Source organism: Vidua macroura, chromosome 3 (genome assembly GCF_024509145.1).
Source record: "Vidua macroura isolate BioBank_ID:100142 chromosome 3, ASM2450914v1, whole genome shotgun sequence".
Lineage (NCBI taxonomy): Eukaryota > Metazoa > Chordata > Aves > Passeriformes > Viduidae > Vidua > Vidua macroura.
In genome coordinates, this window is record NC_071573.1 from 966,927 (window position 1) to 983,095 (window position 16,169).

A 16,169-nucleotide genomic window follows, 5' to 3' on the forward strand; every position below is an offset into this window, starting at 1 on the left:
CAAATTGGCACTGCTGCTTGAAGAGCTTTTCAGAGACATTGTCGGCTATAGTTTCAATGTTATTTCAGTACAAGACAAATTTCTAATCCCTATTGTTAAGAAATGACTGTTGCATTTTTTAAACGCCTTGTTAAAGATTTTAGAAGAGGTCAGGAAGTCATCTAAGCTTTCTTGTTTGCCCCTAGAGAGGTTGTAGAAACGTCTAACTCAGCTGAAGGGACTAATGAATTAAAAGCCTTAGCGCTGAGTGTACCGTGTGGGTGGATGCCTGGTGCTCGCGCTGGTGGTAATCCCTGCAGGAACTAATTTATCCTGAAAGTGGCAGGTAGCTAAGGAAGCTGACTTTGACTAGAATTTGTTTCAAGAACTCACTTTTGCTTCCCTTTAATGCATCCTGCCAAATGCTGAAATGGAGTTTGAGAAGTATCAATAGGACCCCGCTAACATGAGAGCTCTGTCTGTGCGAGCAGCGGGGTTGTTGATGAAGTGCCACGGTATTTGCAATGTGAAATATAAGGCAACCTTAAAGCTGACTGTACTGAACTTACTGCTGAGTATTTACTGAGCAAATTGAGTGCTGCTGCTGCAAGATGAGCTGGAGTAACTGATCTCGACTGAGGCTCAATTTATCTGAGCGGCGCCGCCCTGTTAGGAGCGCGCTTTTGAGGACAGGCTGTGGAGGTGGATTGCTCTGCTCTCACGATGAGCTTGATGTGCTGTCAGAATTCATCCAGACTTGGCTGTTAGTCAGCATTTCAAACCTAGTGCTGCGATCCACTTGTCCTCACACTGTAGGTGTGAGGCTGGTGTTTCCTCTGCCCCTCTCACGGGGTCACTGCAAAGCACTGGTCCTGTGAACAGAAGGAGTTTTTAGGCCACAAACCAACAAAACTTCACTTGAAAAGAAGAGTTGTGCAGCCTGTTTTTGTTTTTTTTTTTTTTTTTTTAAATATTTGCAAATGTTCATGGCGAATGTCCCCTCTTGCTTATATTTGAGAAAGCATAGGTATCATCCATAGCCCTGCACTGGAGCTGTGCTGGATGGAGACAGGGGCATCAAGGGGAGCTCCTCAGCACTGACAAATGTGCAGGACGTTTGTCAGGTCACAGCAGAGATTGCCAAAATCAAAGTCATCTGTCTGTATGAAGAGCGGACACTAACCTTGAATTTTAAAAAGTAGCTTTAAATGAACAAACTAGAGTTTTTACTATATAGGCTTCAAGTTGTCAATGCTATTTCTATTCCAATTCAGGTTTTCAAGTCCTACTGCCTTGGATACATGTTTTTAGCTTTTCCAAACCAACTGAGCAAACCCTTATGGTTGAAGTAGGTTGCACAGAGAGGTGACATATTTCTTTGATAATATGGCAGTGCAGCATTTCTTAATATATACTGAAATGATTAATGTCTTCTATCAAGCACAGCAGTAGTACTGGAATTGTTCACTCTTCCCCATTTCTTCCTGTTATGTGGAGAAGGACCTGATCTACAGGGATTGTATCCATGGAATCATTTTCTTTTTTTACTGTTCATGAAATAGCAGTGCCAGTGGTTGATGGCTGGATGAGGTAAACATTTAGGATCACCGTTGGATTATTGAGGACAGTGTTTTAAGGAGCTGCTGTCCCATATGTCAAATTTCCTGTGGCTCTTTTGGCACTTTGGGGCAGGCTAGAGGAGCAGCTAAGGTAGGACAGTGCCTTGGGGAGGAGCTTTTTGAAGGATGCAAGGCTTGAAGCAGATCTCTGTGTACTCAAGCTGTGCTGAGGCACAGGAGCACACAGGCCTCTGACACGGGGGTGGAATTAGAACAAAAGCCTTTAAGGCATCTGTAACTGACCCAGAGATGGAAACAGGTGTTGGTTGGAAACAGGTTCTCTGGTTTTCTTTCTAAGAGCGAGACTGGAGAGACCTTGGCTGGATCTTTCTGAGGTTATTTCTGGATGCAGGTAGAGGTGAAATGGGAATAGTGTAGCATCCTGCTGTGGAGAACCAGTGGAGAGCACCAGCCCCTCTAAGCCAGGGGGATGATCACTTTGTGCAGGTTGTTTTTTCTGTGCTTTGTCACTTTGCAGACACTGAAATATCAAATTATTTGATACTGACCTTCACTCACGCTTTCACAATCAGTTTTTTATCAACACAAAGGGCTGGTTTTATGAATTACATGTACCTCTTTTCTTGTGCTGCCAGTTTCCAAACAGTGAGCACAGACCTGCTGGTTTTCCTTCTGCCCTGCAATGCTGTGACTGTTTGGTGAAATACCAACACTTCAAACATAATATCATTTTTTGTCCTAAACCGAGCCACTTCTCTCCCATTTCATTTAATCTCTAGGGCAGCTGTTCTGGTGAGAACCCTTCTAACACTGCTAAACAGCAAAAATGTCTGCTTGCAAGAGCTCTTGCCCCACATTTTCATGTAATATCAGCTGGCAGGTGCTAACTGCTGTAGCTGTCTTGTGAGGGCTGTGGTGACAAAGATAAACCTCAGGCTAATTTTCTGAACAGAATCAGTCAGCTTGAGCGAGTCTTCTTGTTTGGAAATTAGATAATGATGATCTTAGCTGTAACGTTTTAAATTATGGAGTAAATAAAGAGCTGGATGCTTCCTCATGTAGTTAGCTCTTAATTATCATCTCCAGTGGCGGTGACTGGATATGTTGATGTTTATGATGGATATAGGGGTTGTTCCAAAATTTCTTTAGGCAACAGTCTGGAAAATCCATATTTGCTTACACTGTGTAGAATAACATCTGGGTTTCTGTCATTTTTGACAATAGGCACCAACTCTATTTTATAATGACATGAATTTCCCAGGGAGACAGTAGGTATCGATCCATAAATTACAAGATTTCTTTTTTTTTCTCATGTGTGTCTTCAGAATTAGAGGTTCTCTGTGTTAAAAATAAGGAGTTGTGTTTGGGAGAAGGCAACAGCCAGGTAGCCAGGATCCACACAGCCAGGTGGGAGGCTTCAGGCTGGTCTCATTGCCCGTGTTGAGCAGTGCCCAAGGGTTTAAATTAGCAGTTCTGTGCTTCTTGGTGTTTGTGCTTGTGACTGATGACATCAAGGGTCTCCATCTGAAACCTCTCTGGGTCTTGGGCAAAGCCTCCTGAAGAGCCAATGGTTCAGAAAAGTTTGTATAAGTGACGTCAAAGTTTCATGGGAGCAGGTTTGTACCCATAATCCAGAATGTGACTCCCAGCATGGGAGTGCTGAGAAACTGGCAGAGGCAGATTGAATCCCATTCACTGCCATCCTTACTGTTCTCACCTCCAGGCCTGAACAGGGAGAATTGCCTTCCCTGTGGCTGAGGGACCACATTGCTCGAGTCCTCAGTGTTCAGAACTCACACACTGGCTGTGCTAGGAACCAGCCAGAGGTTCAGACCCCAGCCTCCTGATGAGATCAGTCAGAAAACACTGGGAGAAAGCAGAAATTCTGTGCAGGGCTGTGACAAAAGACTTCCTGTACACCTGGCTATAATTGTGTGGCAAGCCTGGGCTGCAGGTTGTCATAACTAGGGCATTTTGCAACCTAATTTTGTCAGGAAACATAGTTTGCAGCAAATATGCCACCAACTTTTGGGGCCTAAAATAGATAATTTAATCCTATTAAATTTCTTTTCCTCATTTACAGCAGCTCTAGCAGCAAGCAAAACTCTGATTCTGTGCCATTAAAGTTTTCCTGATGCAGTCTCTGCCAAAGATTACATGGACACTGCCATTAAGGCTTCCTGAGAGACTGCTTTGAGCAGCAGAAAATGTGCTATATTTTCTGGATGTCCTCATAAGGCTGAATGGGAAATCAGACTTAGTGTCTCAAAGCAAAGCACGCGTTTAATGAGCCAATAAATAACCAGACATCAGATGTGATACTGACTGTGGAGAAATATAGATCATGTGCTTTTCATAGAATCACTGAGGTTGGAAAAGGCCTTTGAGATCACTCAGTGATCTCACCCACTTCCCTGGGCTGCCCACTTTTGTCCATAGTACAATAGAATGTTTGTTCTGCTGGATTCTCCCTCTGGGCTGATTGCAGATCAGCTATTAAATGAAAATGAGCAAATGGTGCTTTTTAGTTTTAATCACCTAAAAGGTTCCTTCCTGAGAAATCTTGACTTTCACCTCAGTAACTCCTTCTGTGTATGATCTGTAGGGTACACTACAGTAAAATATAAATTAAATTATCTTCCACCTATAATATATATTTTCCTTTCAACTATTTTTTTAATTACCCAGGTAATTTTGTTTCCAAGGGTGAAGTCCCTGCAGTCAAACACATTAAAAAGTCCCAGCCTGTCTGAAAGTGCTATTTTTTTATTATGTCTTTTTTTTTTTTTTTTTTCCCCCATGCAGGCCGTTGGAGGGCTCTGAAATGTGTTTTAAAAGACTTAAGAAAGACTTTGAGCTTAAAATCCAGCCTGCAATGTGGAAATAAAAGTTTTAATTGGCCCCACTGTAATGGTCAGTGAATGAGGCACCATCTCTCTGTTAAGAGAAAGTTCTAAGCTTCATTTTGTAGGTGGTTTCATTTCAGCAGAGTTTCAGCTTCCAGAAGAGTTGCCTTTTTCATCCCTGTCTGAATTGAAGCTCGTGTGATGGGCCGTTGTTAATAACTAGAGGGGAGGCAATCTCGTGTGGATAGGTCAGGGAAGCATTTTTTAGCTGTGGATGGCTTTTAAAACTTTTTGCTGCATTTCAGAGGTGGATTGACTTCTCTGTCTGTGGCTGTGGCGGCACCAAGTATCTTAAGAGTTTGGTTTGACTCTCTGAGAAGCCTTTGCTGGCCTGACTCTTCAGGTGTAGCGTTTCACATTGGAGTGTTTTGTTGTGGCAGTCTCTGTCCCTTTGAAGTGATGCTAGAAATGACCTACAAGCAAGGGAGAGCTGCAGGAGAAGGGGGTTTTATCTCGAGATGAGATCTGGGCTAGCAAGGCACTCTGGAATGAACACTCCTAATATCCCTGGGCCAATGGCCTGAGACTTCTCTGGAATGCCTGGCTTTGAGAAGGAGATTGCTTTGCCTTGTAGCTGGTGTAAAGCAAATTCTGAGCATTTCACTTGGTTAAAATTACATAAGCAATGACACTGAAGAGGTACCACTTCTGCTGCCATATTTATTTTCCCTGTTGCATCTGCAGGCACAGTGTAAGGCCTGTTTCTGTGGTACTGTTTAGTTCAACTGCTTTCTCAGTAGAGCTTATGGTTAAAGGGATTCAAGATGGCCTTGGATTTTAAAAGCAGCTGGGACCGTGCTGGACCCAAAAGCGGTGACGATCCTTTTCTCTCCTTCTTCTTTCTCTCTTTCTTCCTTCTGACTTCTTCTCAAAATATGTAGTGAGCCAGACTAAAGAATTCCAGTCAATGCCTTCGTAAGGGCTTGTGCCTGCATAAGTACAAGTTGGCTAAGTTTAGGCTTGTCTTAGCAAAGTTTGTGAAGTGCCTTTCTTTATCTGGATGGGTTAAAGTTCGCTAAGTCAGAACTTTGGGACTTGCTTTACTTTGCCTGGGTGCTGTTTTAAAATTTGCCAAGTACCCCATTCTACCTTAATTTTCTAAAGTTTGTAAGTGAAAGTTTGTTATTCATCGCCCTGAGAATTTGGGTGTTTATCCTGTGTGTGGCCCAGAGTGACTCGAATTACCTTCCCCTTAAAGTTCTGAGCCAGCTGGGGCTTAGCACCCTGGAGGCTGCCTCCAGATCAGGACAAAAAGGATTCAGTAGTGACACTGGAAGTGAGCAAACTGGGGACGAAGAGCACAGTTCCAGGGCTTGGCAGCTTCCCTCTTCCCAGTTCTGATGGGAAGAGTGGGGATGAGAAGCCTTCCCACAGCAAACATCAATCCAGGCATGAAAGACAGATCCATGAGCAATGCATGTCAAGCATCATGTGGGTATTGTTTCTTTTGGTGAATGGACAAAACCATCTCCAAATAGCTTGGAGGTGGAAAGAGCTTTCACAAACAATTTATTGTGTAATTCACAAATAGTTTAAAGTGCAAAAAACACTGAAAAGCCCTCAAGCAGTGGCCAATAAGCAAGTTTCTGCAGCTTTGTATAAGGAGCAGTAAATGATGCCATCCAGAGTTCCCTGTGCTGGGACTTTTCATTTGTTTGGATACAGTTCTCTTGTTTGCAGTTGTGTTCTTGGAGTGAAGACTAGAAGTGTTTATATTGATATCAGCCTTCTGATTCCTTTTGTCCAGACCATTATATTAGACCCTGTTTTTTTTTTTTAGAACAAATGTGAAAGGGCTTGGCTGTACTAGCATTGCATAATCTATCTTGCAACTACATCCTTACCAGTTTCTGAGCAGGAAACTGAAGCCTCAGGTGGTGAGTATGTGCTTACCTCTACAGATTTCAGTTTGAATTGTACCAGCACTTTTAGTAAATCTGGTTTGAAGAGGAAAAAAAAAATCAGTGGGTTTTCTTTCCTATATCACATATGATCTCTATTGCCTCCAGACCACCATTCAGTTCACAGGATTATTTCTAGGTGCAGGAAGACTTCAAAATTTGCATAATGGAAATGCTCCCTGGCAGTGATGTCAATGATTCCACGATTCTGTTTCTCAAAGAAATGTTATTGGAACAAAATCAGAACAAGTGCATTTAGTGGTTGTAAGTATCTGGAGAGACGTGGAAGTGAAAATAGTGAATGAAGATGTAATTTACTGAAGAAGTGCAAAGAAAGACAAGTGAGAGGAAGACAATTCCTTGGGGGGTGGTTTCAGTGTGAACATGTAGTAAGTATTTTGAGTGCTTTGTGAGATGGAGGCAGCTTTAACCAGAAGGGCAGGGGAAAAATACCACAGGATGGTAAAAATTGTGGGAACATCTTATTGCTGCTTGTCAATCTTTCTGACTTGAATATGTGCCTTTCCAAGCAACCTTGAAATCCTGCAGTTCAAAAAAAAAAAAAAAAAAAAAAAAAAAACAAAAACATGAAGGGAGCAGCCATACAGCTGGAAATGAGGTGTCTGGGTTTAGCCTAATGAGGATAATTAGTGTTTGACAACCGTGTATGGTCATGAATAGAAACTAAAGCAGCCTTGAAATAAATATTTGGAGGAAAGAAATTGTAACTCTGTGGAAGTTTTGGGTGTGAAATTGGAGCCCAGGTTGGTGCCTGTGCTTATGGTGATCCGGATAAAAGCACCAGCAGCAGCCTAATTTAGCAGAATTAAAAGTGAGAAGTGTGATCAAAGCTAAGTGTGTGGGTTTCATTGAGCAGGTGTGTACTGCTTCTCTTCTGGCATGTAATTATGTTCTGATTTTCATGATTCTTTTCATTTAAAACCTGTCCATGATTTAGGACTTTGAGTGCTACCAGTTTTGCTCTTCAGGGGAGACAGTCTAACAAACAGTACAGAAGAAAGAGATTAAAAATCAATGTTTTATGCACTTGCATATATGATAACATAGAAATTAGGATAAAGTACTTCTTCAAGATATATGATTTTGAATTCGTTCCAAGGCCTTTGGGGGGAAGAAAAAATCCACAGGAAATAAACTGCAAACAGATCTGACAGCAGCAAAGTACAGAATTTGTTAAATGACTATTCTGTCTCCTGCAGGGGGAGGGGAATATGTTTAGAGAAAGGAGATATTAGGTGAACAAGAAGCATTTAAAATACTTTGGCTGATGAGGCAAAGTCGTGGTGGAGACAATAACTGCAGGTACTCAGAGGTGCTTTCCATGATGCTCTGGAGTGGGTACAGAAAGAAATCAGGAAATTGGTTTATGGATCAGGCTTGCAAGAAAGACTTTGAGCTGCTTGGGCATTTTAATTTAACAAAGATGGTGTAAAATTTTAGCAGGGCTGCTTTTTTTAAGCGTGGAGGTGTCTTTTATACGCAATATGTTGGAGTGACACGATCTATTTTTGCCCTAGCCTCAGTAAATGAGCCCGCTGTGACAGACAGTGCTGAAGCTGGGGCTGTCTGGGGTTTTCAGCTTCAGATGTCATTATATTCAGCAGTGTCATGCAAGCACAGTTTTGAGGAGCAGCACAAGAGTGCATTTTGCCTTCAAGAAAGCTGACTTTGAGTAAAAGTGAAGTGCCCTAGGGATTTTCATTGGAATTCAGTAATGTGTTGGAAGTAAACAAAGAAATAAAGCTAGTTTCAAAGACAGAGTTATAGGTAGATCTGAAAGAACATTAATAGACTTTTATTTCAGCACAGGAAGCCAAGCAAAATCTAATTGGCAAAAATCTGAAATGGGCTATACATAGGTAAAGGTTTGATGACTTGCAGCCTTTACTGTGTTTTTAACCTCCCCTCTCAACAAATAAACAAACTCCAAATAACAACAGACAAAATAGGACACTAAAAACCCTCAGTCTGGTCAGTAAGCTGGTGTACTAAAATGCAAAGGAAGTGGGCAGTGCACAGATCAGTGAAGATGTTTGTGCTGGATGTTGCTGTCAGCTTTATCCAATACAATCCTTTGCCACACCTGAGGAATCTGCAACGTTGTTCATGGGACTTTAGGTCAGTACGAGAGGAAGATTGAAGTAATGCATGGTTGACCCTAATGTGAATTTGAAAATAAGCATTTTAGAAAAGTTTGGTTTCCTCAGGCAGTCTTTGCTGTCTGCCTTTCTATGAAGCAAGCACAGCAGGAATCTGTTTTGAATACCCAGGGGGAAGTGAAAGTGGTTGGTTACAGGAAGGCTACATGTCCCAAAGCAGCTCTCAGAGTTTAAAAAAATGTGGAGCCTTTCTTAATACACTTAGTGAAAACTGAGTACTGCTCTGAACTGGCCAACTCCAGGAATGCTAATGTAGCAAATCAGAGAGCGGTGTTGTCAAAATGTGCACAAACCTGCTTTCTTAAGAGTTTGTGAGACTGAGCAATTTAGACTGGTTGCCTTCAACCTTAAAACCTTAATTGCTCTCCCTCTCTCTCTTTTTTTTTTTTTTTTTGGTAATTGAAAGCCGATTAGGTTTTCAGACAGCCGACAGTGAGTAGCGTTATCTAGGAGCTATAGAGAGCTGAAAATTGCTCTGTCAAACTGTTGTAGAATGGTTGGCAATATATTTGCCTTCCTTTGGTCCCCTTTTGAGCATTATTGCAGGGCAATAGGCGTGGAAAGAAGAGAGGAATCAGGTGGTAGGGGATACTTAAAGGCAGTTCCAGATCCAGTACATTGAAATTAGTCAGCTGATTTCAAGGAGTTTCTGTTAAGGGGCAGTTGGGATGCTCAGTTTGGGAACTGTTTTTGAACAAGGATGGATCCAGTAGGCTGGGAGTGTTGCTTGGACAAGAGAGAACTCGGGCAGAAGTCCCTGAAGTTTATAAAAATCAGGGTTGCCAGGACAAGATGGAATGTTGTTGCTTGTGCCTCTTCCAGTAGGAGAGCTAGAAGACATTAAGTGGTCGGAGATTTAAAGTTACAAAAGGTTCTCCTTCATGTAGAAGGTGCTGGAGAGGGGGAGCTCCAGCCACAGGGTGCTGTGCTGGCACTGCTACGTGACTTCTTTAGGATTTGCTCTTCTTTAGCAAATTCTGCTTTCATGGGAGACAAAATTTGAGAAGATGCTCTTTAGATACTGAAAATAATGTCAATATTACCAGGTATAGCTCACATATATTTTCCAAATATATTAAGGAAATTTCCAAATATGTTAAGGAATTTGCTTATGCGATCAACTAGAAAGAATAATTCTGGTTAGTGGATGGATGGATGGATTGGCTTACAAAATACCTGGAATATGTAAGAAAGAAGGAGGAAAAATAAACCTGACTCGCAAACCCATGAGCCTTTCCAAGCAAAGGTTTTCCAGACTGGTTGTTGCATTCCTGTAATGGATTTTGGGTTTAGGTAGTTTTTACTGAAGTGAGAATGTTTCCTCAAAGTGCCTCTGAGTAGCTGTGAGAAGATACCTTAAGATAAATCTAAAGATGATTATTGAGCAACTTTGGTCTGCCAAGGTCTAGTTTAGGACATTTTAAATTGTTTTGATTTAGAAGAGCTTTTTCTGTTCCTTATCCATGCTAACACATTTATTGTGCAAAAAGTATGTAAAAATTACTACAGCACTTTAACCCCACTCGTTACATTTAAATTTGAATCCCAGGATGGGAACACCACGCATAATCCACAATTTTAATTTTGCCAACTAGATTTCTGCTTGTTGTTGGAGGGGGTTGTTCCTTCCATGCAGATTTTTCCTTGCTTTATCTAAATCAACTGCAGTGATGTTTGACTATGCCAAAATACCCGCTAGCAGTAAATATCAAGAAATATGCATTTCTTTGGATGTTTGGGATGATTCTTTAAGCAAAGTGAAATTGAAGAGCAGCAAATGTAGGAAATACTGAATGGGGCCACGTTTGGCCCCTAAGATTGTTTTTGTGTGTGCATGAGTGCACAAGTTGGATAAATCTTTGCTGATATAAACTAGAAGGGGTCTACTGACACTGCTGGGGCTGAACCTCATCTCAGCTCTGTGAACACTGAGTCATAATTGAGGCTTCAATATTATTTTCCCTGTCTTGTTGCAGGAGAATGTGAATTTGGCTTCAAAAAGTAGAGCAGTAGAGTTGCTATTGTTTTTAACCGTTAAGGATCAGCTTTGATATGTCAGTAAGGTATAGAAAGCTCCTTTGTTAACTGCTCATAGAAATAAGAGCTATCTAATGCAACTAGACTAAATGATGGAATCCTTGCTACAGAGTAATAAATTTATGAGAAAACCTTTTGTTGCCCTGCCTTTATGCATTGTGCATTTATTGATGGCGTTGAAGATGGTTTGGTGGATGACCAGCACAAGAGCTGTGCCACAGCAAATCTGATGGTTTGTGTCCTGTGGGGGGACGAGTGGGTAATTTGAAGCTGGGCTTCTGAGGGATAAAGCAGGGTGCAGGAGAAGAGACAGAAGAGCTGGCTCTGCTTCCACAGACTGGAGAATGGCTCTCAGGGTGTGCTTTCAAGCTGCACTTTGGAGTCCCTCGTGTTTGTCCACTTCAAAAACAAGTTCAAAGCATCTTCAGCTGGGGTCAGTGGTTACAGAGGATGTAATAAGTGTCTAGTTATGTTGTATGACTCATGTGCAATTGCCCAATTGCTGCAACTTTTAGGCATTGCTTGTGATGCCAGGATGCCCTTAGTGGCACAAATGGAGTCAGGGCTCGCAGCAGCTTTGCAAGTCCTGACTTATTTACACAAGCATAGCTTTAAAAGCCTCTTTCTCAGTCTCTTGGTTGTTTCTGGCAAAGGCGATGTTTCATAATCAAGGTCTTGTTTTCATGATAGGCTTGGTAAAAAATGAGTAAAGGAACTGGTTCTGTGTATATAAATCTTCATCTGTACAGTTTTCTGCCTGGAAGTCTGCCTGTCACGTTTTGAAATCTTCTCCCTTGCGTTTCTACAGTTGCATTTTAGAGCAGTTTCATCTTGTAACTTTATTAAAGTACCAAGCAGTGGAAGAGGCTTTGTTCATAAATCTTTTAAAAGTGAAATGTATTTAACTACTGGCACTTTAGATTAAGGATAATGTTCAACTGAAGTTAGAAATTAAGATCTGATTGAAAATCTCAGACTCTACAAAACCAGGTTAAAGAAAAGTTGAAGAGGTTCTGATCTTACATTATTTTATATTGGCTTAGATTAGTTTTCTCAACTCAACAGTTTTAATTACATAGGAGGAAATACCCAGCTATACCCAAGAAGGTAATTGCTAATATATCAAGCAAATCACCTGCAAGCTTTTGGAACAAGGAACTGTTAAATAAAGCATGTGATAAAAGTGGGCTGTTACAGAGTTGGGCTTTCATTACCAGATTAATCCAGTGGCACTTAAAAGATTTCTCTGAAAGAAGAATGAAACGTTTTCCAGATGTTCAGCTAAAGTGCTATAGTATTATAGAAGAGCTTCCATGTGCATTTTAGAGCCCAGGTTTGACATGACTTGTGTACTGGCAATGTTTCTGTCCTTCTGTGTACATTCATGATTTGTAGGAGAGGAGAAAGGGAATAAAGAAGTCGGAGAAGAGAATGGAAGAACCAGTGAGAAATATTTAATAGAAGTGTGTGCACAGTTAATGGACATAAAAGTGGTAGATCCTTGCACATTTCATTATCCCTCAGTCACAGTGTGTCGCTCCTTGTTGTCTGCCAGAAGGAATTAGAATGTGGCTCCGAGTTAACGACCATTGTCCTTTGTCACAGTCAGTGGTTGCTGCCTTGAGAATTGCAGAATTTGTTTGGCTGTTTACTTATGCCTTTTCCTCTTGAAGCTACCTGGTCCCTTGCCCATCAGGCTGAACAAGACTTTTTTTGCATTGTGTAATGATGATTTACTAGAGCAATCCCCTGAACATCTGGATTTCAGGCCTGCTGCTCCTCTCTGCTTTCACTTTTCCATCATGTGGAAACCAAGCAGGAAGGCTGTCTAAGGAACACAAAAATTCATGCAAGTGGTGACGCAGGAGACCTTTGGCAAGGTTTGTGATCATAGTGCCTGTGCATGGTCATGCAGTGTGAGAGCACAAACTGTTGAAACCAGGCTTTTTCCTACATGGCTAAGACAGAAATTGATTAATTGCAATCGTACAGATCTCTAACACATATAAAATATTTTTCCTTGCTATATAAAGAGCTTTGTAATAAAGACCAGCACTGTTTCTGGCCTATGTAGCTTTTCCTCCTTTGCCTGGTTATGAAATCTTTTCCCATCTCTTTCTTTCTCTGAGGTATGCCCAGTGCACCAAAGTTGGAATTAACTTCATGGAGGAAACTCAACCAGGTGACAACTCTCAGTATGTTGAGAAAGAAAATATAAAGTAAGTAGAGCTTTTTCTTTTTAGAAAATATCTTATTTTCTTGTTCTAGGCATGTTTTTAAAAGTTCCACATTTTAAGCAGTGCTTGGGATGATCTTGAACTCACTACAGTGCTGCACATTTGACGACCATCAGCAGGGCTGTATTTACAGGGCCAGAAGTTCACAGAGTTGTTTGTTTAGCTGCCCATGAAGGCACCTCCTCAAAGCCTCTTTACTCGTTAGGTAAAGGTGTGAAGCCCTAATCTGCCACCAGTTCTGCATGTAATGAAAATGCTATTCCTCCTCCTAGATGAATATATCCTCCTCTTCTCTAGAAATGAAAGGTTTTGGAGAAAACAAAAAGCGTCGTAAGCATCTTGTGGGGGCAGATATCTTCTACAAGCAATATATGAATGTACATTAACCTGTATATGCATAATATGTATTTAAGAAAGGATGATGGTGGAAGCTAATTCTGCACATCTGCAATAACTCTGGGCAAGTTGCACTTGGAATTCTGCCCTGATCCCCCATGTCAGGAAGGAGAAAAAAATATTATACCTTGAGATTGTTTTTCTTTTCTTGGTTTATTATTTAATAATGGTAGAATCTTAGATAATTTCATCAGCTGTCTGAAATGTGACCATTTTCATTTGGAGCTCCTCTCCCCCCCACACCCCAAATGCTGTGTTTTCCTTGAAAATAAGCACTTGATTGAGAACTCTGTGGTCCTTGGGGCTCCTGGTTAAGTCTGGATGAAACCTGGTTCTCTAAAGTCTTCCCATAATCCCTTTTGAGGTTGTTTTTGCAGTTCTGTTGGTGGCACTTCTTGAATCTGTCACCCAGCCACCACTTCTCAGGGTTTTGTTGTTGAACCATGCTTTTGAGACAAGATAAGCTTTGTGGAATTTTTATTTGAGAGCTGAGAAGGAGCAGGTAGGCATCTGTTGTTATTAAGTGTGTTTTGGATCCAAGTGCTTTGTATTCTTGCCTCTGAAATAGGTATGCTTCAAACTATGAAGGGTTTTCTCCCAAAGGTCAGGTTCTGTGTGAGCCAGACTCCAAACCTCTTGGGAAACAGATCCTTTGAACTCAGGGCTGCTGAATTTTTGCACTCCTCAGATATGATCTGAAACTGCACATTCAGAGAGTTAATAACAGGTACATATCTGCAGCCATAGTGTTCACTTTATGTACTATTTATTTTTTATTAATTTTTCAAGATAAATTACTCACCATAACTGACATGAATCAAATGTGCAAAAGCTGCAGTTCAGTTTTCACTCCAGCACTTCATTTTAAGAGTTTATATTCACCTGAGAAGAAAGTAGTTAGGCATTTGAAAATCTGTCTCACAGCCAAACTCATGATCTGAAAGTATTTAGTGCCTGAAAAAAGTGATCTCTGCAACCTCTTCATATTTAATTCTTTTGGCTGGACCAGTCCACAATGCGAAAAAAGGATGACTGTATTTCTACTCTGAAGCTGTGTAAGGATATTAAAAATTATACTGTGGAGGAGGAAGCAAGTCAATTGTAATTTTAGGAATAAATCTGCTTATTAGTAAGACCTTTGATGCATCATGGACAGACTTTTTTGTTTTCATGGTGGGATGTGCTTGGTTGGCTGCCAGACACAGCCTGCTGCCCTCTCCCTGTATCTCCTCAAATGGACAGAATATAGGATGCAAAAACTTGTGGGTCAGCCTAAGGACTGTGAGATTTCCCTACCCCTCACTGCCACAGGAAAAACCTTGACTTCAGCAAGATTAATTTAATTTGTTGCCAATTAAAAATAGAGTAGGATGATGAAAAATAAAGGGAAAACTCCTCCCCTGACACACCTGCCCTTCTTCTTAGGCTCAGCTCCAGTTCTCCTTTTCTACTTTCTCTACCCTCCCCACCTCAGAGCTGTGCAGAGGGATGGGGAAGGAGTTTCAGTCAGTTCCTAAGAGCTCCTCTCCCCATTCCTTCCTCCTCCTGCTCTATCTCCTGTGGTGTCCTTTAGGATGATCTGTGCAAAGGACAAAGTGGTATCAGGCAGCTCCTCGTGCAGCTGCAGAGGTGAGTGGGCCAGAGCCCTCTGCTCACATGTGCAAGCATGCCAGATGTCACTGGGCTCCAGATGGAGAAAGTGTTTCTGGAAAAGCCATGGTGTCTTCTTTCATATCATTCCTCTTTTCCTGGTGGTCAGTCATACATGACTGGTAATAATTGAATTTCTTTCTTTAAAAAGAGAGTGCACAAACCTTATGCCTTTGAAGCACTGTTCTTTAGGAATGTTTTCCTGGCACAACATCTGGTCACCTATATGTGGCATAAATTCAGGCTGATTGCGGTGGTAAATTTGTGTCCTCTGCTTTAGAAAGTTTTTTTTGCAAACTCCTATGAAAGCTGATAAGGTTTTTACCAAAAGTACAGGAGCTACTGCAAATTGTGGATCTAGTTTAGCTGAGATCAACCAAGCACTTCTAAGCATGAAGATGTTAGTGTTTTTAACAGTATACTGATATTGTACTATTGGTGTGGAAATATTTATTGCTTTTGTGGATTTCTTTGGAAGAAAGCTAGTTTGGAGTGAAAGACTCCTTGCCTTGATGCCCCCTTCCTTTTCATAAGATTTGTGCAATACTGCTAAATATGCTTTTGGCTGTGGGAGCCATGTACCCCTGTAGAGAGCTTTGATGCCTTTACCTTTCACCACTCACTCAGAAATGCCAGGACTTTTTCTTTCTTTTATATCTTTACCTTTGGCTGGGTGAAGTACTGGGTGAGGGGAAAGGAGAGGATTGCTGAGGTGTGCAGGAGCCTACTAGAAGTAACTAACTTGCTTTAGACATATTGGTGTGGAATGTGGTATACTGGGGCATTATTTATACTGGGGCATTATTTACTTTCAAAAACTTTAAAGCTGACTTCACTCTAATAATGTAGACAAATGTATTTAAGGTGGAAGATAAACAGTCTTAGATGATCAGTGTTGAGAAACACAGAACAGGCATATTTTGTAAGCTCTATTCTGAACATTTGATGCCCATATATCCTGTCTCTTGGAAGAAGCAGCAGATATTAAAAAAAAAAATAAAATTCCTGTCTCCTCTTATGTAGACTTACTATGCTACCTCTGGGAGCCCCTGTTCACTGCAGCAGGTGGAAGTGGCTTTACAGCCTGAAGAATTAAGATCAAGAGACAATCCTGCAGCTCCAAATCCCAAAACATACTGTAGCAACTTGTCCAAGAGTGAAAAGATTTTAGTTTACAGTGTTTTGTTATAAATAGCAACAATGACAGCAACAAGAACCATAAGCAAAGCATAGAGCAAAAAAAAAAAAAAAAAAAAAAAAAAAAAAAGGAAGGAAAAGTGTTGGGGTGAGAAGGTCTAGAAAT